The sequence below is a fragment of the Hyperolius riggenbachi genome, chromosome 1, assembly GCF_040937935.1.
Source record: "Hyperolius riggenbachi isolate aHypRig1 chromosome 1, aHypRig1.pri, whole genome shotgun sequence".
In the NCBI taxonomy this organism is placed as follows: Eukaryota; Metazoa; Chordata; class Amphibia; order Anura; family Hyperoliidae; genus Hyperolius; species Hyperolius riggenbachi.
Genome location: NC_090646.1, coordinates 99455317 through 99477659, shown reverse-complemented (window position 1 = coordinate 99477659; position 22343 = coordinate 99455317). Strand labels below are relative to the sequence as shown.

Here is a 22343-nt window from a genome sequence, read left to right as displayed (position 1 = left end):
ACACACTTATGTCCAAAGAGGGACTGTCCCCTCAAAAAAGGGACAGTTGGGAGCTATGATGATGAGAGAGAAGACGGTTTTGTACTTTTATTTCCCTCGGCCTGTCTAGTGTTTCACATTGCCTTATACAAAAACCTGAATGCAGCAGACCCTGCGCCAGCCCCAAATCATTAAATGAGAGGCAGCCTGAGGGGAAATCTCCCCCTTCCCCCCTGGCCAGTCCTCCCCTGAGCAGATACCCCCTTTCCAATGACAAATCTTTTCCTTTTTACAAATGGATCATCGGGGGCTCTATATGGCTGATATTGTGGTGAAACCCTATCACAGTGTGATGTCAGGATCATGGTTCTGACAGTTTGCTGTCTATGAACCTCATTGCATTGTGGGAAATAACAGCTGTTTACAGCTGGGTCCAACTACCAAAAAAGCAAGCAGCATCTCCTTCCACTGTCATCACCTGCCAGCGGTAAAAATGTCACCATATGGTAAATGTCAGATTGTAAATCAGGGAGAGGAAATATTTTACAATGGGCAAACACAGACTAAATCATTTATACATAATTATTATAAAAATAAAGCACTTTTTTAATTAAATTATTTTCACTAGAGTTCCTCTTTAACTTACTTCTAACATGACCAAAGTAGTTGGGTAGATTAAGGGCTATGGAAGACACATTAGGCTATGACTATGGTACGGTTGTTATGCCTGGTGCACACCATGCACTTTTTACATCAGTAAGATGATTCAATATGATTTCTGACCGATTTTCCAATTACTTCTTCACAAAATAGATCGGAAATCAGATCAGGCATGTTGGAAATTGTCTATCCAATCATCTGTCTGATGGGGAATTGCATGGTGTATACCAGTCCAGGACACAGTAGGGGCCTGTTTAAATGAAGAGCACTTACGGCAGCGGAGTCAGGGGCGTAGCAATAGGGGTTGCAGAGGTAGCGACCGCATCGGGGCCCTTGGGCCAGAGGGGCCCAAAAGGGCCCTCCCTCAACTACACTATTAGCTCTCTATTGGTCCTGTGCTCATAATAATCACTTCTATAGATACTTTGAATACTGGTAATCATTAACAAACTGTTCCCCATCCCCTTCTTGCACCTCTGACACTGTAGTTGCCATTGGCAGGTTTTGGTGTGCTGTATCAATTGTTATGTATAGAGTGTTTGGGGGGCCCCACTGTAAAACTCGCATCGGGGCCCGCAGCTCCTTAGCTACGCCACTGAGCGGAGTGAATTACTTGTCCAGCCGGCATGCTCCTAGCTTTTTACATTGGATTACAGGTATTTAGGCCTTTTCATAAGAACAGAATTACAAATTAAATCTGCTATTACAGATCTATTAGGCGGGAGAGCAGGCACGAACTTTAACTGGAGAGGACTACAACGCTGATGAATACTGTGAAAGGCACAAGATTATTTAAGACAAGGTTCTATTCACAGTTTTGACGTTGTTTATTATACGATGTTGGCAAAACCAAGGTGTAATTTATCATGTTGTGCTCTTATAAACTAGCATATTAATTAATCAAGCAGGACAAGCAATTTGCATACTAGGAAAAACAGCCAGCGGTATCCAAACGGGTATGAAGTCCCCTAGCTTCAGGTGAAATGTCACATTGTCGTGGTTTTAGGTTCTGAATCTCCTGCCAGCACCATTCAAATGCCAAGGCCTTTCTTCAACTTCAGTGAGCAGAAGAAAAAATAAATAAAGTGCAACAATTGAAAAAAAATACAATACAGCATAGTTAAATCTCTCCACTAAAATTAAAGACATTTACCTGCTTTGAAAGTCAAATGTGAAAATATAACTTTAACCTGGAGCAGTGGGCACAACTTGCCAGCTGGGTGGATGGAGGTCCCATGTTGGCATCAAGAGTTGTTGCACGAGAAAGCAGAACCTTGGACTAAAACCATGTTTTGACTTCTAAATTCTACAGCTGAGAGTTCCATCATGTGCCAGACGACCAAAGTCGCATTTTCGAGATGAGCTAGTGTCAGCTTACCTGCGGTAGAGACAAACGTTCCTTATTTTATAATGGTGGCCAGTAATGTGGCAGTTTTTCAGGCAAAGTCAATTATTTTTGATAATGCATATTATCAAATGATCACACAATCTAAAAGACTCCTTACATCTTTAAAGCTACTATCCCAGAAAAAAAGTGTAGCAGAACATCACTGAAATGGTTAAACACAGCAACCTGCTATGCAAAGGCAATTCAGCTTCAAATCCACATCCAGACTGGAGATAACAATCTTTGTTTACATTCCAATGTTGATACATTTGTGTGTAACAAGTAAAAAACACTCTCTGAGAAGCTGTCTCTGCTTCAGGCACACACACAGCCCAGAACAACTCATTAGATGATTTTAATATATAATAAAAAGCAGTTGGAATCAAATGCAATGGCAGATTTCAGGGAAAGATAAACTATACTTTGGAAACTTTTAATTTGTAGACAGACAATATTACATGTGCACAAAAGCAAATATAACTGTATGAGTGTGACAATGTGTAGCAACTGAGGTCCGAGTACTGGTGATCTGCAGTATCACCAATAATACGGATACTATATCTGATTATTATGTGATCTGCAGAACCACCAATAATACAGATATAGCGTAACAGGCAACCAACTTTAATCGTGTGTGTGTGAAGTGATTGGTGCACACAGTAGTACTCCGAAGGTTCCCACGCTAACCTCCCAGGCGGGGGAGATCAGGTAAGGATCTAGGGAGTAACCTCACCAGTGGCAATGGGCCCACTGGTGAGTAGGAGCGTCAGACAGAAATAGGTCAGCAACACACAGGCAGGTACAGTACAAAATCGGTAGGCAATATCAGAGTGAGGGACAGGCGGGAAGTCGGCAACGGAATCAGATGACTAAAGTACAAAATCAGCGAGCAGGTTCAGAGTCAGAGATCAGGCAGGGGTTGGCAACGATATCAGATAGGCGTAGTACAGAATCAGAGAGCGAGAGATTAGTCAGGAACGAGCAGGGTCAAAAACAACAATAATACAATAGATCAATCCTAGTCTTAGGTGTGTAATCCTTGGCAACAACACCTGGGATCTAGTCTACGGTCTGAGTGCTAATACAGGGGTATACACGACAACAGACAGCGAGCTACTGATAGCTCGCTGTCTTTATGCTGGCAGGGAAGCCAGGGCAACGCCCCCGCCAGGCGACCAATCAGGGGTGAGGTGCGCTCCCTGTGACGCCAGCTGACCTGCGGGTCAGCTGACTCGCCTCCGGGAGGCGTAAATATCCCGACGCTGACCGCGCGCACTAGTCTCGAAGTGTGCGAGCGTGAGAGGCCAGCGCGCGGCGAGGTAGAGAGAGTGGCGGGGACGGATGAAACGGCGTCCCCACCGCTCGTTACAATGAGTAATAAAAAGTAATAAAACCCATTTTTATTGAATGTTATGTCAGAGTTTCAGACCACTTTAAGACTTTGGAATACTAAATTTAAGGATTGCATATTGCTGTTTACCATCTGACTGCTGCAGCAGAAGTGACTGAAGTCTGTTGAAGTAGAGAAGGAAGACAAGGTATCCATTGAGGAAGAGTAGATGTCCCACACGCTGGATCACCATTCCTGAAAAAAAGAGAGATCTTTGAGAGCTTGCAGCGAATGAACACCGTCGCACACAATGAACACAAGCTATCATTAGAAACAAATGACTAACACTGATTATCGTTCAAACTCATCCAGGGGTGTCTCTAGCCATTTTGTCACTCCAGGCGAGAAAGCCTGTGGTGCCCCCCCCCCCCCCCCCCATGATGAAAATTATCGTAACGCAGCAAAGTTTCACTGTAAAATAATCATAACGCAGCAATGTTTCACCTTAGGTTAAAAGTAATGCGGCAATCTTTCAACAGAAAATATTCATAACGCAGCAATGATTCACTTAAAATAATCGTAATGCGGCAATCTTTCACCATAAAATAACCATAATGCAGCAATGATTCACGATTCACCATAAAATAATCTTAATGTGGGCAGCATTCACCATAAAATAATCGTAATGCGGCCAGCATTCACCAGGAAATCATAATGTGGGCAGCGTTCACCAGAAAATAATCGTAATGCGGCCAGCGTTCACCAGGAAATAATCGTAATGCGGCGAGCATTCACCAGGAAATAATCGTAATGCGGCCAGCATTCACTAGAAAATTATGCTAGTGTGGGTAGCATTTACTCACCTGCAGAAGACTCCTGTAGCCAGCCGGGGGTGGCACTGGTCCCTGGTGCGTCACACAGTGCCTTCATGCACGTGTGACAGGCGGAGGGCGGAGTTAGGGGCGGCACGTATACGTACGGCCGCTCGCTCTGCACAGAAAGGGAGAGGGGGCGGACCAGTAGGCGGCGGCACCGCACGTATAAACTAACTACCATGCGGCTGCTCGCTCTGAAGGGAGAGGAAGGGGGCGGAATCAGTAGGCAGCACCAGGCACAGGCTGAGCTGCCTGTCACAGCTGGCGCCGACCTGATAGTAAAAAAAATAAATAAACACACACAGTGCAGCGAAAGAGCGCCCACTTCCACCCACGGTGCTCTAGGCCAAAATTTATAGTTGCCTAGTGACAGAGACGCCCCTGAACTCATCCACCAGGACAGATCTGTCTACAAAGATGATAATTGCTGTCTTTTACTGTCATTGGTACAATTTTTTTAAATGGTTCTCACGCAACCTGTCTTTTGTTTCGGGCAACAGCTGTCAAGCTGGTGAGCAATGGAAGCGGTGATAAGCTGGAGATAACTTCCCTATGATCAGTTTCTGAAACCAGCAACTGCAGTCGAGCTGCAGTGGTCACTGTGGCCAGAATATTATGTTATGGACCTCATAGGCAATTATGCAGATTACTACTCTTTGCAGCAATGTACTGAAGACAAGACACCAAATAATAATGAAAATATAAATATTGTTCTGATAACCAAACCTAACCTCCTAAATGGTAGTAAAAAATGCCCCAAATCATTTCCTTAACCTTAATGGACCACTATTGTGAATAATTGTAAAGTGTAAAATACATAAGCCGAACTTTTCTCCCAGCGTAAAATGAACTATAAATTAATTATCACTTTTCTCCCATGTTGCTGTTGCTTATGGTAGGTAGTAAAAATCTGACAGGATATGTCCTTTATTCTTTACAAATGCATTCCATAGAAAGGATTAATAGAAAGATGTCGGCCAGCCTACTAGGAGCACAATTTTCTGGTAGTTGGACTGCAAGTACATTTTAAAAATAAATAAAGTCCTTAGACTTCCTAATAAAGAGATGAACTAGTCCAAAACCTGTCAGAGGTTTACTATTTCCTGAAGCAACAGCAACATAAGAGATAAGTAATTTATCATACATTTTACTCTGGGAGGAATGTACTCCTTATACAGTAAGTATGGACACTCAAGTATTTAAATTTGACAATTCTTCATTATGCGGTGATCCTTAAATCTCCTGGTCAATAATCAACTATACTGATACATTTCATTATTTCTGTTTCAACTTCAACGTAATTTTAATTTCAGAAACCCGGTACACAATCCACCAACTTTCTATCAGTATTCACCAATGTCCTCTAGATAACGGTACAGGAGCCAAGTCCTGCCACTCAAACCCTAATGCAAAGTCCTACTGTTTGAATTGTGGACACTCACCTTGAGTAAGAAGCTTGCCCGGTGTGCCAGTTGTCAGTCAAGACAGCAGACAGAAATTCCAAGGATGCACTATATTTGCTGCGTAATATGTTGGCACTGTATAAATACAATAAATAAGAATAATACTGCAGTGGAACTCTGCAGTGGGATAATTAGCGGTTTTGCAGAGGGAGAAATTTTGTGGCTATAGTGGCAATGTTTGAAAGTTAGGGGGATAAATGGGGCAATGTCTGAAAGTTACTGTTAGGAGGAGTGGGGAAGGAAGGTTAGTGTTAAGTATAGGTAGGGAATGGTTAGGGTTAGGTTAGGGTTAGGCAACCCCAGGGAATGCTTAAGGTTAGGCACCACAGGGGGGTCTTAGTATTAAGCACCACGGGGGGGGGGGGGGGGGGGCAGGGGTAGGGGGGTTTTAGGATTAGGCATTACCAGGGGGTCTTAGGGTTAGTCACCACCAGGAGGTCTAAGGGCCAATTTACACGTAATCAGTTGGTATGCGTTAGTACACGTTAGTGTGCGTTGGTACGCGGTTTTTCCATAGCAGTGCATTGTGAAAAATAATTCAGTTTAAACGCGTTAAGTGTGAAAGGTGCCATAGGAAAACATGTGCATTACTTTGAAAATCCATATTCTTTCAGTTATAACAGAGAGCAACTTATTAAGTGTAAACGGGGCTGAAGGGTTAGTCACCACCAGGGGGTCTTAGGGATAGAGGAAATGTAGAGGAAAGGTTCTGTGTGATAGGAAGGTTAGATTAGGTTATAGTAAAATATCACTAAAGATTTTTAAGATTTTACTATAAAAATTAACTGTTAGAAAATCGATAATATTACTGATAATCTATTAGCAGCTATAGCTCACACCCTTCATGTGTTTCTGAATAGACTGAACCAGAGGCTATACTAGCTATACTGGTGACTCACCATACAGACCTTCTCTGTGTGATTCTGTATAACTGTGTTATCTGCATTAAACTGCGTATTTATTTGGATATAGATATTAATGGAAACAGTTGTATGTCCTCTGCCAGACGATATATACTATAGCAGCCCTAGAGTAAATACTTACAGTATGTATTATGTAAATTCTGGAAATAGAAGGAAGGAGTTTTCCAGTGAAATCTCTTGCGTGATTACAGGATTATTTGTCTTAAGGTGGCCATACACTGGCCCGATTCGCGGCCGTTTCGACAGCAGATTCGATTCTGAGATCGAATCTGCTGCCAATCGTTCGCGAAATCGGATCGGTCCGTCGATCGCGCCGTGCGGGAAATTACCCTCGATCGCCCGCGGGTAGGGAGCGCGTCGCTAGCGGCGGCCGATCCGATCAGGCATACATTACCTGACGCTGGCTCCCGGGCGTCTTCTCCGCATCTTCTCCGCGCTGCACCCGCTCCATCCCGGCGCTTCCTGTCACTGCAGTGACCAGGAAGTTCAAATAGAGGGCGCTCTATTTGAACTTCCTGGTCACGGAGTGACACAGGAAGCGCCGGGATGGAGCGGGTGCAGCATGGAGAAGATGCGGAGAAGACGCCCGGGAGCCAGCGTCAGGTAATGTATGCGCAGGGGGGGGGGGGACAGGCGTTATAATGGAGACTACGGGCCATATCCAGGGCCGGATTCAGGCCAAGGCCGCCTAGGCCATGACCTAGGGCACCCCAGGAGCAAGGGCACCAATACAGCAGGCTAAACTGGTGCAGCATTTGAAATGCTGCACTGCAGGGAGATCAGGCGAGCGCCTGACCGCGGTACTCTGCTGCCAGATGCCTGTGCAGTGACCCTCCCTGCTCTTACTGGGTGTTGGCGTCGTGGCCGGCGGCTATGGACTTGGGCAGCATTGCAGTTTGCAAGAGGAGGATGTGTAATAGCAGCCGCCAGTCACTCACATCTCCGCTTGTCTCCAACGTAGAAGCTTCCTCTTCCTGTCTGACTCACTGGTAACATGCTGGCAAATCACAAGTGAGAGATGTTGTTTGGAGGGACAGATATACAGCAGCAGCTGACGGAGACGGTGGGGAAGAGGAAGCTTTTGCGCTGGAGACAGGTGGAGAGGTGACACTGATGGCTACTGAGGTGTGGAGGGGAGCTGCTTACCTTACCTATACTGAAAGCTGGGAGTGGGAAAGGGAGGGATTAAGGAAGTCATCTGGCTACCTATACTTGAGGGGGAGGGGTCATCAGGCTACCTATACTAGAGGGAAGGGGGAGGAGTAATCTGGCTACCTATACAGAAGGGGGCTGCTGGTGACAGTGGCCTTGGGTGGTAAAGAGTACAAATCCTGCCCTGGCCTTATCCACAACATTACGGTAAAGTTGCCATGCGCAGGGCGCACACAGCAATTATACCATTACTTATGCACAGGGATCACCGCACATTAACCCTTTAGTGCTGCACCACGGTGTTGCTATGGTAACGTGGGGGGAAATGTTGTTACGCTATGATGTTGTTTTTATTTGATTTTGAGTAAAACTGGATTTAAAGAAGAGAGGAAGGAAACTATCATATATGGTCTGAGGAGAACATTCTAAAGAGGAGGGACTTCCTTTGAGGGTGATAAGTATGGTATGGACAGTTCAGCAGCGCACCCTGAACCTTCTTTTTTATGTATGCTTTTGCTGTAATGTAGCACTACTATATTGGTGGTGCAGCAAGCTATTATTACTATTTGAGAGATTGATAGGCGCTAAGAGAACGCACCTATAAATGAACAATGCACAATGCCTGGCTTTTCCGCTGATCCTCTGCCTCAAATACTTCTAGCCATAGACCCTGAACAAGCATACAGATCAGATGTTTGACTGGAGTCTGACTGCATTTGCTGCATGCTTGCTTCAAGGGTGCAATTGAGACACTACTGATGCATGGTAAAATCAACAAGATGCCAGGCAACTGGTATTGTTTGAAAGGAAATAAATATGGCATATCCCACTTTTATTGCTCATAAAATAAATGATGAGATTAATAATTCTATCTGTAGTTCTTATCCTAAACAGTTCTTACCTGAAATTCCATACTTTGTATTTAATGGTTAAAATCTACGTTTACATTTTTGACTCCTTCAGGTGCATAGGAGTAGTGTTTATGTTATTTAGCTCCCACACAGACAAATCTTGACCTTAAAGGTGGTTCCCTGCTCTCTGGTGTGTTCCTCTCACCAACACAGAGCTTCAGAACTACAAGAGTCATCGAGAAAGTGACGGCCATTTTCCTTATTTGCCACGCAAGGCATTCTTTCTGTGTAATTTAACTTGCATATGTAAGGTTAATCTCTTCTATCCCCGCACTATTTCTCACATGACTGCAGAATTCCAGTAAAGGTTAGTTCAGCAGCATTAACTTGAAGTCCTCCCCCCCAAAAAAAAAAATTCTCCCAACCCATACATGAGGAGTGTAATACATCAACAACAAAGGAATTGCAAACATTGCAAAGAGATATGATAAATACCAAAATAAAGGAGGTGATTATATGTGGAGAAATAAGCAGTTGTTACTGTGGGCCATATGCAATTCATTTTTTCTCCTAACTTTTTTCCTAGGTTTAATTTTCACACCTTATCAATAAAATTCCTTTTAAGCCACCAACAAACAAGGAGATGCTCAAAATAATTGTGACTTTTCACCTCCCCTTTTTACATTTTTAATTGCAGAGTGCGAAAACATTATTTGAAGCAGAAGATGAAAAATGATCTCCTAGGAGAAAATTCAGGAGAAAAAGTTAATTGCATACAGGCCTGTGTGTCTAAAATAAATAAAATGTTGTTACTTTCCAAATGACTCTCGTCGTTCATCGCTCAAGCGTTGTCCATTCAAATGAATGGAAGTGCACTGAATCCCATTGTCCCATCTCATCCTGGACACTACATGTAGCATTCTGGATCTAGCATCCTGGATCGGCTAAGTTCAGAGCTTCTATGGGGGCTGTAGGGGGCTTATACCATGATGCAACTACTGAATGACAGGAACTGAAGCCAAATGCTTTTCTGCTTGGTTGCAGGAGAACGTTTGGCATCAGCCTAAACAAGATGTTCCCATATGTGCCTGTGTGAACCAGACCTTAGTGGCACCAGAGAAGTTTGCTGAATCAACTCTGTGGATTGATATTAATATGTATTTTCTGCAGTTTACAAAATTGTGCCAAGTTGACCAACACCAGATCCGTAGTGCCTAAAAGAAGGCTACAAATGTAACATCCCAGAATGCACTATTATTGATCCATTATTGATCACATACCTACAACATCTGGCAGTGCAACTGTTAAGCAATGTAATAGATCTGAGTCATACATAAGTCTGTGTCAGCATACTCCCTGATACGACAAACATCACATAACAAAGGTCAATGCTACATCCAGGGTCCAGCATGCCCAGGTGGCTTCTGTCTCGTGGTCATCCTGCAGGCACAGATAAAAGCCTAATACAAGGAAACCAAAAAGGCACTACCTTCCTTCCTCCATCCTGACAAATAATGTCAGCATCCTGCTATCCTCCCCAAATAACAAATATAGCATCTGCTGATACAAGCAGTCACTCTGAGGAACATGCACCCTATAGCTCATACATAGAAAGGCGGATTTACTTACTTTGTATAACATCTCTATTTTGTTTATTTATTTTAATAACTTATATAGCAACAACATATTTTATTATCTCTTCTCACCGCTACAAGTCTAGAGTGCCAACCACCTTGATAACGGTCACACTCGTTCTCTCCATTCTTTCGGATTTACATTTAGATTGCTGTGTGGTTCTGTGCTTGGAGATGAAATAATGGTAATGGGCTACCACTAGCTGGGCACTATTGCACTCAACTTAATTGCTTTCGGAAGGAATGGTTTAATTGAATCCTTCCAAAATTATAATATCAAGATAGAAAATTAAACCTGAACCCCGAGCAAATATTCAATCCTTTTGTGTTTCATAAAAAAACACATTTTTTTAGAATGTAGAATACATTTTATTTGCAGCTAGTATTTTAGGACCTGAGTCTATTTCCAATAATCCTGTAAACAGCAGTCCTCAGACTGAGGAGAGGAGCTGCATCCAGTGCCGAAATTTTTTCCTATAGAGTGACATCTGACATTGACTCAGTACTGTGCTGCTGATCTGCATAATTAAGTTAGGCTACATTACATTTTAAAGCAAACCTGTGAGTTCCTTGGGAGGAGGGAAAGTCAGAAACTGGATGAAAATGTCGGCACTGGATGCAGCTCCTCTCCTCAGTCTGAGGACTGCTGTTTACAGGATTATTGGAAATAGATTCAGGTCCTAATGCTGGGTACACACTATGAGATTTTATGGCCGATTTACAGTCAGATCAATTATTTCCAACATGTCCGATTTGCTTTCCGATCGATTTCCGAGCATTTTCCGATCGATTTCCTATTAAAGTTAATGGAAAACGTACTTCTTATTTGTATATATTTGCATATATTTTAAATTTTACCATTTTTCGCCATAGTGCCCCTTTAACTTGGTAGAGGGAAGATTTTGGAACCTCCAGAGGCTTCCTACATCCTTCTCAAGACCACCACTGCAAGTAGGGAGGACCCTCTGGCCTCACTGTGCAGAATGTGTCATGCCTGTGCAGTATCACAGAGCCGTGTGGGGTCGGTAGAAAAAACCAAGCCCGATCAGCTTTGTGCTACCTCACAGAGGCGAGGCTTCCTGTGCCTGTGCAGTGTGGCCAGTCATATTTGTTCATAGAGATAATAGAGAGATAAAGGTTCCCTTCACTACTTCACATTAAAGGGAAATAATATAACCTACCCAACCCATGTCAAATCCCAGCTCAGCAATGCAAATTGCTTTTCACTAGAAACAAGACGATAGAAAAATATTATCTGACACGATCTTAAAAATGTTTTCCCAAGACCTGCATCATGCATCACATTGTTTTCTCTAAGTATGACTACCTAAAAAAATTATAACTGAGGTGTATACTTCCATTTGTGATGCACTTAAACACAGGGTAGATTTAAAACCACTTCAAAAAAGACAGAAGCAAAATGAGAGCAACGGCTCACGGCTAACCAATTGGAATTTTTGATCTTGGTGTCTGCTTTGCTTTTGTTCCAGGTTTTCTCCAACTTCCTTTGCACAGGTTTTAATAAATCTGCTTCACAGTGTTCACAACAATGTAATGACATTCCTCTTTTAACCACTTGAGGACCCACCCTTTACCCCCCCTTAAGGACCAGCGCTGGTTTGATTGATCTGTGCTGGGTGGGCTCTGCAGCCCCCAGCACAGATCAGGGTGCAGGCAGGGAGATCAGATTGCCCCCCTTTTTTCCCCCCCTATGGGGATGATGTGCTGGGGGGGTCTGATCTCTCCTGCCTGCTGTGGGTGGCGGGGGGGGGGCACCTCAAAGCCCCCCTCCGCGGCGAAATTCCCCCCTCCCTCTCCTACCTGCTGCCTCCCCTGGAGATCCGGGCTGCACAGGACGCTATCCGTCCTGTGCAGCCAGTGACAGGACGTCCCCTGTCACATGGCGGCGATCCCCGGCCGCTGATTGGCCGGGGATCGCCGATCTGCCTTACGGCGCTGCTGCGCAGCAGCGCCGTACAAATGTAAACAAAGCGGATTATTTCCGCTTGTGTTTACATCTAGCCTGCGAGCCGCCATCGGCGGCCCGCAGGCTATTCACGGAGCCCCCCGCCGTGATTTGACAGGAAGCAGCCGCTCGTACGAGCGGCTGCTTCCTGATTAATTAGGCTGCAGCTGGCGACGCAGTACTGCGTCGCTGGTCCTGCAGCTGCCACTTTGCCGACGCACGTTATGAGTGTGCGGTCGGCAAGTGGTTAAAGAGACTCCGTAACAAAAATTGCATCCTGTTTTTTATCATCCTACAAGTTCCAAAAGCTATTCTAATGTGTTCTGGCTTACTGCAGCACTTTGTACTATCACAGTCTCTGTAATAAATCAACTTATCTCTCTCTTGTCAGACTTGTCAGCCTGTGTCTGGAAGGCTGCCAAGTTCTTCAGTGTTGTGGTTCTGTGATGCATCTCCCCCCTACAGGCCCCTCTCTGCACACTGCCTGTCTATTATTTAGATTAGGGCAGCTTCTCTCTTCTCTCTTATCTTTTACAAGCTGGATAAATCCTCCTCTGAGCTGGCTGGGCTTTCACATACTAATGAATTACATACAGGCAGAGCTGTCTGCAGGAAGAAACAGCCTGACACTTCAGTGGAAGATAGCTGCAGGGGGAAAGAAACACACAAATGATCTCTTGAGATTCAAAAGGAAGGGTGTATATAGCCTGCTTGTGTATGGATGTATTTTCTATGTGTGGACATGCTGTACATCAACCTACTTCCTGTTTTGGTGGCCATTTTGTTTGTTTATAAACAAACTTTTTAAAACTGTTTTTAACCACTTTTAATGCGGCGAGGAGCAGCGAAATTGTGACAGAGGGGAATAGGAGATGTCCCCTAGCGCACTGGTATGTTTACTTTTGTGCGATTTTAACAATACAGATTCTCTTTAAAGCAAGGAAAGTGGTGTGCAGTGCACTGGGTAGTGTACAAGTCACATGGTGGGAGTAGTTAGGACCAGGGCTGTGCCGAGGCATAGGCTGGAGAGGCTCCAGCCTCAGGGCGCAGTGTAAGAGGGGGTGCACAATTCATTCAACTGTCATTCCTAATTGTGTTTGAAGCAGAAAGAAATAAGAAAAGGAGATACATGGAAGTGACTACAAGCCAGATAACTAGAGATTAAGGTGTTGGGGGCCCTGGGGGGCCTCTTAGTCTAATAGTAATCAGTGTGTGACGGCTGGGGTGGCAGGGATGGAGGGGCGCACTTTGGTGTCTCAGCCTTGGGTGCTGGAGGACTTTGTCCCGGCTCTGGTTAGGACAAGTGAAAAAGGGAGGATCTGATACTGTATGTACCCGGGATGGGTATTAGATGAGCAGACCGAGGGTGGAGTACAGAATTGTGCTGGGTAGGATAACTATGATGGAAGGAATAGAGCACACAAAGGTGACTATAGTGACATGTGACAACAGGGGTTTGGAGGAGTCTGAGTAGGCTTGTAGAGGAACTTTAACCAATGATTGAACTTCATTCCAATCAGTAGCTGATACCCCCTTTCCCACTAGAAATCTTTACCTTTTCTTGCATGGATCATCAGGGGGGTCTGTATGGCTGATATTGTGGTGAAACCCCTCCCACAGTGTGATGTCATGATCACGGTCCTGACAGTTTGCTGTCTGTTAACCTCACTGCATTGTGGGAAATAATGGCTTTTTCCAATTGCCAAGCAAGCAGCATCTCCCTCTGTTCATAGAACTCTCAGTAACGAACATTTCATACAGATCCCCTGGCAGAACTAAAGATGTTGCCACCAGTGATAAATCTCAGAATGTAAATCAGAGAGTGGAAAGATTTTACAATGGGCAAACACTGACTAAATAATCTATAAATGAATATTGTAAAAGATAAGCAATTTTATTCATTATGTTACTTTCACTACAGTTCCCCTTTAAATGAACTTGGTGAAATTCTACTGCTCTTTAATAAATCGGACCCCATAGAGTTAGGGGCAATCATCTCCTTTGATCGCCAGCATGCTGGTCTGGCTGTAGTTGCTCTCCAACACCATTTTTTTTATCCTCAGAGCCTTTTGAACCAGTAACAGAGAAAATAATAAAACACATTGTTTTCATAATCGTTATTGTTTTCGTACAACATCATTGTTGGAGTTCAACATCCTGATCCTGAGGTCTAAAGCTTTTTTTCTGAGTTGCAGCCAATTTCTTGAGTTCATGCTTTGCAGTGTTATGTATTTGTAGCCTTTCACTTTTGTGTCTGTTTCTCGTTATACAACTGGCCTTCCGAGATCTCCTAGAACGTTCATTTTACTTTTCCTTATCTAGCAGCCAAAAGGAAACGTGTGTATACTTCACTTATGCAACTTAATTTTACTTGAACTCTGCTCAGCGTTATCTGTGTCAAAAGTGACCAGATAGCACAACTCCGGTGCAGTTTCTGAAATAAGGCTCTCATTTCCATGGGGGATAAAACAAACGCGAGGGGCCCATTCAGATGTGGGTGGTTCTCTGTGCTTTTCCATTTTTAAGTACTGGTAGTGCTAATTTCGCTTACTCCAAATTTCACGTAAAATTTTTCAGTTATGATTTTATGTAAATACGATTTTGAAATTAAATTGATTTTGCATAATTCATTCATAAATTTCCCCTTGTTTTTAGGAAATTACGAATGCGACCGTCGTTAACAATTTTTCCCACAAATTGCGAAAGCATATTCGTGCAAACCAGAAACAAGTGGGACCAAGCCAAACTCGGTAAACTTCCGTACACTTTACTATATACTGAGTTTTAAATACACATTTTAAAAATTTTAAAGCAAACCTGTGGCTTTAAATAGAAAGTCACATACCTACCTCAGTACAGGTGAACTTAAAAAACAAATAATCATGCAAAATTCTATTTATATCAGTAATTCAACTTAAAAAGTGAAAATAATATATGAAATAGACACATTACATGCACAGTGAGATATTCCAAGCCTTTATTTGTTATAATTTTGATGAGTATGGCTTACTGCCTATGAGAACCCCAAAATCAAAATCTCAGATCATTAGATCATGTGAAAATGTTCAATATTCTAGTCTAAAAGTGTCAGACTCTAATCAGTTTATTAATACAAAACACCTGCAAAGGGTTCCTATTTCATATATTACTGTATTTTTTGTACTATTTAGACTCATTTTTTCTCCCCCAAAAGTGGGTAAAAAAAGTCCTGACTTGTTAACGCCTGCCAATTAGTGATGGGCGAACACTGTTCGGGTTCGCCCGGATTTTGGCCTGTTCGGGTTCGGTTCGGCACTCCCAACATAAAGGGAGAGCATGCCCCGAGCGCGGGGGGGGGTCGGAAATGCCCCCCACCCCTCCCCGCTAAGCTCTCCCTTCTGCTGGACCCTATAAAATTAAATAGAAGTCCCCCAAAGTACCTGTAGCAGGCTGGCAGGAAGAGGACAGGAAGCGGGCAGACGGCGATCACAGGCGCTAGTACCATCTGGTACGTCTGCCCTCTCTCTGACGCACTTCCTGTTTACATTTATAAGTCACGTCAAGAGAGAACAGAAGTACTGCGATGACGCGTACGAGGGTACATATCATCATGTAGGGGGGCATTGCCGACCCCCCCCCCCCCCGCGCTCGGGGCATGCTCTCCCTTTATGCTGGGACCCTATAGGGGCCCCAAAGGGACATGTTCGGGTTGGGTTCGGGGTTCGACCCGAACATGCCGAATATCGGGGGCATGTTCGGCCGAACCCCCCCGAACCCGAACATCTGGATGTTCGCATATCACTACTGCCAATACGAACCTCCAACCCTCAGCAATGTCTGAGACTCCCTGTACTGTGCCCATGCAAAGGAGGACACAGGGACAAACTGAGGACACAGGGGGACAAATGGAGGACACAAATGGGCATAGAGGAGGACACAAGGAGGACAGAGGTGGACACATGGGGAACACAAGAGAACACAAGGGGAAAGAGGAGGAAAGAGGAGGACACAGGGAGACACAAGAGGTACAAGGGGGCATGAGGTACAAAAAGGGGCATAATCCATGAGATGCCCCTTCACCATTGATGCACCAGGTTTAGTATATTTTTTCCCCTGGCTTTTGTCCTCTAAACCAAGATGCGTCTTATAGTCAGGAACGTCTTATAGTCCGAAAAATATGGTACTTTCACCTTTTAAGTTAAATTACTGAAATAAATGGACTTTTGCGTGATATTCTAATTTTTCAAGTTTCTCCTGTAGAGGACAGTCTCTGGATCCTCCAGAGGCTTTCCATGTCCTCCTCGAGACCACTGATCCAAGACTGGGACTTGCACCCATGAACAAGTGCGGCCACGCTCATTTATGGACAGGAACGCACACGCAAACTTCCAGAGGGTCCCAATGCTGGATCACAGATTTGCTTTTAAATGTATACAGGTGAAACTTGAAAAATGAGAATATCGTGCAAAAGCCCATTTATTTCAGTAATTCAACTTAAAATGTGAGGCTAATATATAAAAATAGGAACCCCCTGCAGGTGTTTTGGATTAATTAGCTGATTACAGTCTGACAATTTGAGCCTAGAATATTGAACATTTTCACAATATTCTAATGGTCTGAGATTTGGATTTTGGGGTTCCCATAAGCTGTAAGCCATAATCATCAAAATGATAACAAATACAGGTTTGAAATACCTCGCTTTGCATGTAATGAGTCTATTTCATTTCATTTCACCTTTTAAGTTGAATTACTGAAATAAATGGACTTTTGCATGATATTCCCGTAAAAAGTGTATGCAGAACTAAGAACTCGCTATATAATATAGTGTACCGCAGTAAATGTCATTTTTTTTATAAATCGATTTTCTCAAAAACTACAAGGTTTTTTTGTAAAAAAAAATAAATAATAATTTATTCCCCCAGAACCAAACTTCTCCTTTTCGGGCTGTTTGTATCAGTGGGCCATTCGCTAAACTCGCGTTTGTAAGTCGAGGACTTCCTGTAGTACAGGTTTGATACAGCATAAGGCATGTGGTTGCCTTTGATACTGTTGTGCTGCTATTCTGTTTGGGGAGTGTGGTTAGTGACCAGAAAGTCTTAAACATTCTTAGAATTCTATTTTAAAAGTGCAGTTTCTGCCGCTGTCATCTTTATCTGCGCTCTACTGTTATAACCCTAATTTAGCTGCCCATTTTTTAAATGCATAGATTAGTAAATTTGCATTACTTACTTTTTTGTTTTTTGTATTGTGCATTTATACTTTTTTTTTTGCAAAAGAAAAGTTTTGAATCAGGATGATACCATTTATTGGGTAACTTACAAGAAAAGGAGTAAGCTTTCGGTTATTAAGCCTTCGTCAGACTGATTCCTGTATACTGACATCATTTAGAGCACAGCTTATATACAGTGGACATTAAAAGGAGATGCATTGTTCTGCAAACAAACAAAGCACATACATGTTTAAGCAAACAAAGTGTCTTATCTATTTGTCATAAATTATCTAGCATCACTGTGAGAACCTCCTGATGTTTTAATTAAAGTATACCCGAAGTGACATGTGACATGATGAGATAGACATCTGTATGTACAGTGCCTAGCACATAAATAACTATGCTGTATTCCTTTTTTTTATTTCTCTGCCTGAAAGAGTTAAATATCAGGTATGTAAGTGGCTGACTCAGTCCAGACTCAGGAAGTGACTACAGTGTGACCCTCACTGATAAGAAATTCCAACTATAAAACACTTTCCTAGCAGAAAATGGCTTCTGAGAGTAAGAAAGAAGTAAAAAGGGGAATTTCTCATCAGTGAGGGTCACACTAAAGTCACTTCCTGTCTGAGTCAGGGCTGAATTAGCCACTTACATACCTGATATTTAACTCTTTCAGGCAGAAAAAGAAAAAAGGAACACAGCATAGTTATTTGTGTGCTAGGCACTGTACATACACATGTCTGTCTCATCATGTCACATGTCACTTCGGGTATCCTTTAAGGCATCCAATGACATTTATTTACTGTATGTTTGAAGAAATATGTACATCATGGTCTGAATCCAGCGAAACCAATTGTAATTGGAAGAGCACTTCTAGGGGAGGGGGTGGGGTGGGGGGGGGGCATTGGATTACACATTCACAGGTAGCCACCACTTCTCAGCTATCACATTAGCTCCTCTTCTTGCAGCATCTCCCAGACAGCAGCAGCATCTCCAACCTGAAATGCAAAAAGGAACGGCCAGAAAAAAGACCATATCACATGAACATACCTGCCAACTTTCTGAGATACCGAAGAGGGACAACTTTAGACATGCTACAGCCCCACCCCCAACACGCCCCTAGCCACGCATACCATTAATAATTTAAAAGAGTAAAATATAGAAAAGTGTTCAGAATAAAGTTTAGAGTCACATAAGCACAATTTAGTAGAGAAATACATACCGGTATATCGGCTTGTGTAATGATCTGGGGGCAATTTCCACAGTCAGCGCACACCAAGTACACTGAAGCAGATGGAAATCCCCCACAATCACAGAAGCAGAGTACCCAGTATATATTTGTAGAGGGGAATTCCAACCAGCAGGTGGAGCTGTGGAGCACAGAGGAACAAGTCCTCTGTACATCCACAGATGCCAGTTAGAAATTGCACGATGAAGCAACACAGGGCAATACAAACAAGGTAGCAACTCAAAAGAGATCAAGAACAGAGACAGACTGTATGAATGTCTACCAATCTAGTCGCCACCCAGCGACGGTAGACATATCACAAGCGAACAGACTAGAGTGAGAAAAACAATCGCAAGAGAGGCGATTGCTGTCAGAAACACAAGACTGAGCAAAGACAAAGCAAGTTTTGAGTAAAGGAATACACAGCAAATAACCACAATCCGAACGCCAAGGAAAATAAAAAAATGAACTAACTAAACGCGGTCACCGCACGTTGTGCGCAACAGTGACAAGCGCGTTAATAGCAAAGTCACCGCACGTTAAGCGCAACAGTTACAAACCGTACCAATCCTGACTAACAAATGAACACGAAAAACAAAGACAAACAGATACTGAGATTGCTTGCTAATCGGTTGCCTAACACCAGACAACAGCAAGCGTTTACTCCAGACAAAACAGACTAAACGATTCACTATGAGCCACCACTGGAGATAGTGTAATCGCAAGTACAGGACAAGACAAAACTAGACAGTACAAATAATACACAAAGCTGACAGCACTAGTAGGAGTGCAAAGTGCACTCCCCAATAATTAACTACACTAGAATATTCAGCAATAAGATACAAAGAGGCTGAGGCTCTAATGTCAGTCTTCATCAAACAGAACCTATGACGAGCAAGGAATTCTGGGAGGAAGTGACATTTATACTTAAAACCTTCAAAGGAAGCAGACAAGCAGATTGCAAGATAAGTAGATGCAAATCAGTCACTACAGCAGCAAGCCTCCCAAATCTTGCAAACTGACAAAAAGGCCTCTTTTCCCTGGACTGAACTATGCAACCTGCATAGGAAACCAACAAACTGTCCAGGGAATCAAGGCCAGCAGAGCGGATTCTGACAGCTTGTCTGCAGTAAGCTAAATGTGGTCAGACATGTTGTTTTTAGTTGGTAGATTCTCTAGTGCAGGCTGGTAGGGATATTTAGAATCTTGTGGTGGGGTAGATAGTGATGGATATTAAACAGTAGACTCTAAGGGCCCATTCACACCTCAGCGATTAGCGAGTGGTTCCCGCTAATTGCTAAAGCGCTAGCACTTTTTAAAGCGCTAGTGCTATATTACGCTATAGCAGTGTTCTCACTGCCATGATTGGTGCTGATCGCAGGTGTTTTGTGATTAGCGCCAATTGCAAAACAGGTTCCCTGCAACATTTTTGCCACAATTCTGGAGCGATCGCGGTACAGTGCTTAATAAAGTGCTGACCATGATCGGTCTGAATCCCGGTAAAATCACTTGCGCAAACCGCTAGCGATAATCGCAAGCGTTTTGAAATTTTAGGTGTGAACGGGGCCTAATGATGGGTGATAGGGATCAGTAGATTCTAGTGGCAGACTGGTAGTGATAGATTTTAACAGCAGGCTGATAGTGATCACCAGGTTGACAAGCTTCCCTCCTCAGCACTTTCTGGCTTCCTTACAGCCTTCTGGGCTCAGCACTGCAGGACAATGCCATCTATAGCTGGCAGTTTGGGGAATATGCACTAAACTATTTAGGTTCACAGCATTCCCATGTGTACTGCAATGCTTTGTGGGATTGCAGTCCTTCCATTCACACAGCAAAATTATGCTGTAGCTCACATTATTTTACCTCACCATGCAGACATAATGGTTTATATGCGTAGAGACCTGGCACTGAAAACGTCACATCCATTTAATGTATATAATGCATAAATATAGGGCAAGCAAGCAGATAAACAAACAGTGCATCTCTTATCTGCTTGTTCATTATTTTGTGAGGTATACTGTATATTTAACAAACATTCAGTTTTGAAAAACCAGGAAAACACACAGGCGAAGAGAGCCCAGAAAGCTGACTCCTCCATGGGCACCACGCACTGGCTGCCTGCAGTACCGCTACAGGACATCAGGTGTGTCATCACGAGGTGGTGACATGATGATGACTTGACGTTTGATGCAGGAAACCTGGGAGGAGTCAAGGAAGGTGATCACACTGGTAATCTTCTTTCTTCTTCCATTTGGCTGCTCCATGCATCATCAGCTCCATAGCGATTATGTCCTTCTGCCTGCGCCCCCCTTCTACTTGCTGGTTATCGCCCAGGGCGGTTGCCCTGCCCGCTCTACCCAAGAAATGGCCCTGTTTTCCCCTAAAATAAGAGCTCCCCCCAAAATAAGCCCTAGCTTACATTTCAATCATGCTTGAAATATAAACCATGCCCCGAAACTAAGACCTTGCTTAAATGGGGAGCTTTTAGTGTATGGCGAGGTGTGTGGTCTCTTACCGCACCTTGTGGCTGCATCCCTCTCCATTCCTTGTAACCGCTCCAGTGACCAGCATAGTATTGAAGCTGTACAGGGACCCTTTCGCCCTCACGCTGATGCTGCATGCAAGGTCGGTTCTGTGCCCGCGCTCTCCTCTCATCATAATCAATGTGAGCCTGGCTGATGCGTCCCAGACACACATTGATTATGACGAGAGGGGAGCGTGGATGCAGAGACGACTTTGCGTACAGCATCAGCGCGAGGGTGAAAGGGGCCTCATACAGCTTCAATACTATGCTGGTCACTGGAGCAGTTACAAGGAACGGAGGGAGACACAGCCGCCACAAGGGAGGTGCGGTAAGAGACCACACACCTCCCCATACACTAAAAGCATCTACCCCTCTCCTTAGAGTAAGCCCCTTCCTCCCCCCCCCAAAAAAAAAATAAGCCCTAGCACATATTCCCCAGAATAAAAGACAGTGTTTTATATTTGGGGAAAGAAGGTAGGAAGTATGAACCATAATGCATAGGTGGTGTGCTGAAGCAATCCCGCATGTTACTACACAATAGCCTATAGCAATACAAAGCAACTTCCTTGTCTCTTTCTAGCATAAAGCTGACAGCCCCTTTTTTTCCCTGATGATAAAATCTTGCATTTCGCAAGCATGTGTTTTAATATGATACAGCGTTTCAGCTGGCAGCATGAACTCATGTGTCACTGAGCTCTGCAAAGCACACAAGGGAAAACACTTATACAACAATTAGGCAATAAAAATCAAAAAAGCATTGCGTAACTACTTACATCCGGGGATAGCCTAGGAGGTAGCGTGACATAGTTTGTGAGTTCCTTGTACTGTCAGCACATCAACGTAGCTTAATTTATTTATTGTATTAATCAAGGAAATACTTTAATTACAACATAGCAAATTACCTACCACCCTCTTCAGCAGAACATTGTCTCCAAAATTTCAAGCGTTTACGTTGTCCCTGTGATATGATATGTGCGCACACCTGCTGTATGCAAAGCAAGCTGGTTTCAGTGACTAATTCAGAACGTCATGATCGGTGTAAACGCCTTCTGAGTAAAAATAACACAGGAGAGAATATTTGAAGCTGAACTAAATCTAAGAAATTTACAAAAAAAAAGTCCAAGTTGTAATGTATCTCTGAAGCCATTTCACACTGCTAACCAGCGTTAGCGTTTTGGTACGA

At 43.5% G+C, this 22343-nt stretch overlaps 1 long non-coding RNA gene across 1 annotated transcript; it reads right to left on the bottom strand.

The window, feature by feature from the left end:
• Nucleotides 1-1479: 1479 nt before the first annotated feature.
• On the bottom strand, nt 1480-5763 carry LOC137545843 (uncharacterized). Its single transcript, XR_011026111.1, has 4 exons — nt 5674-5763; nt 3507-3611; nt 1793-2017; nt 1480-1694 (listed from the first exon to the last, which is right to left on the bottom strand). It is a non-coding gene; the product is annotated as an uncharacterized lncRNA (long non-coding RNA).
• Nucleotides 5764-22343: the final 16580 nt, after the last annotated feature.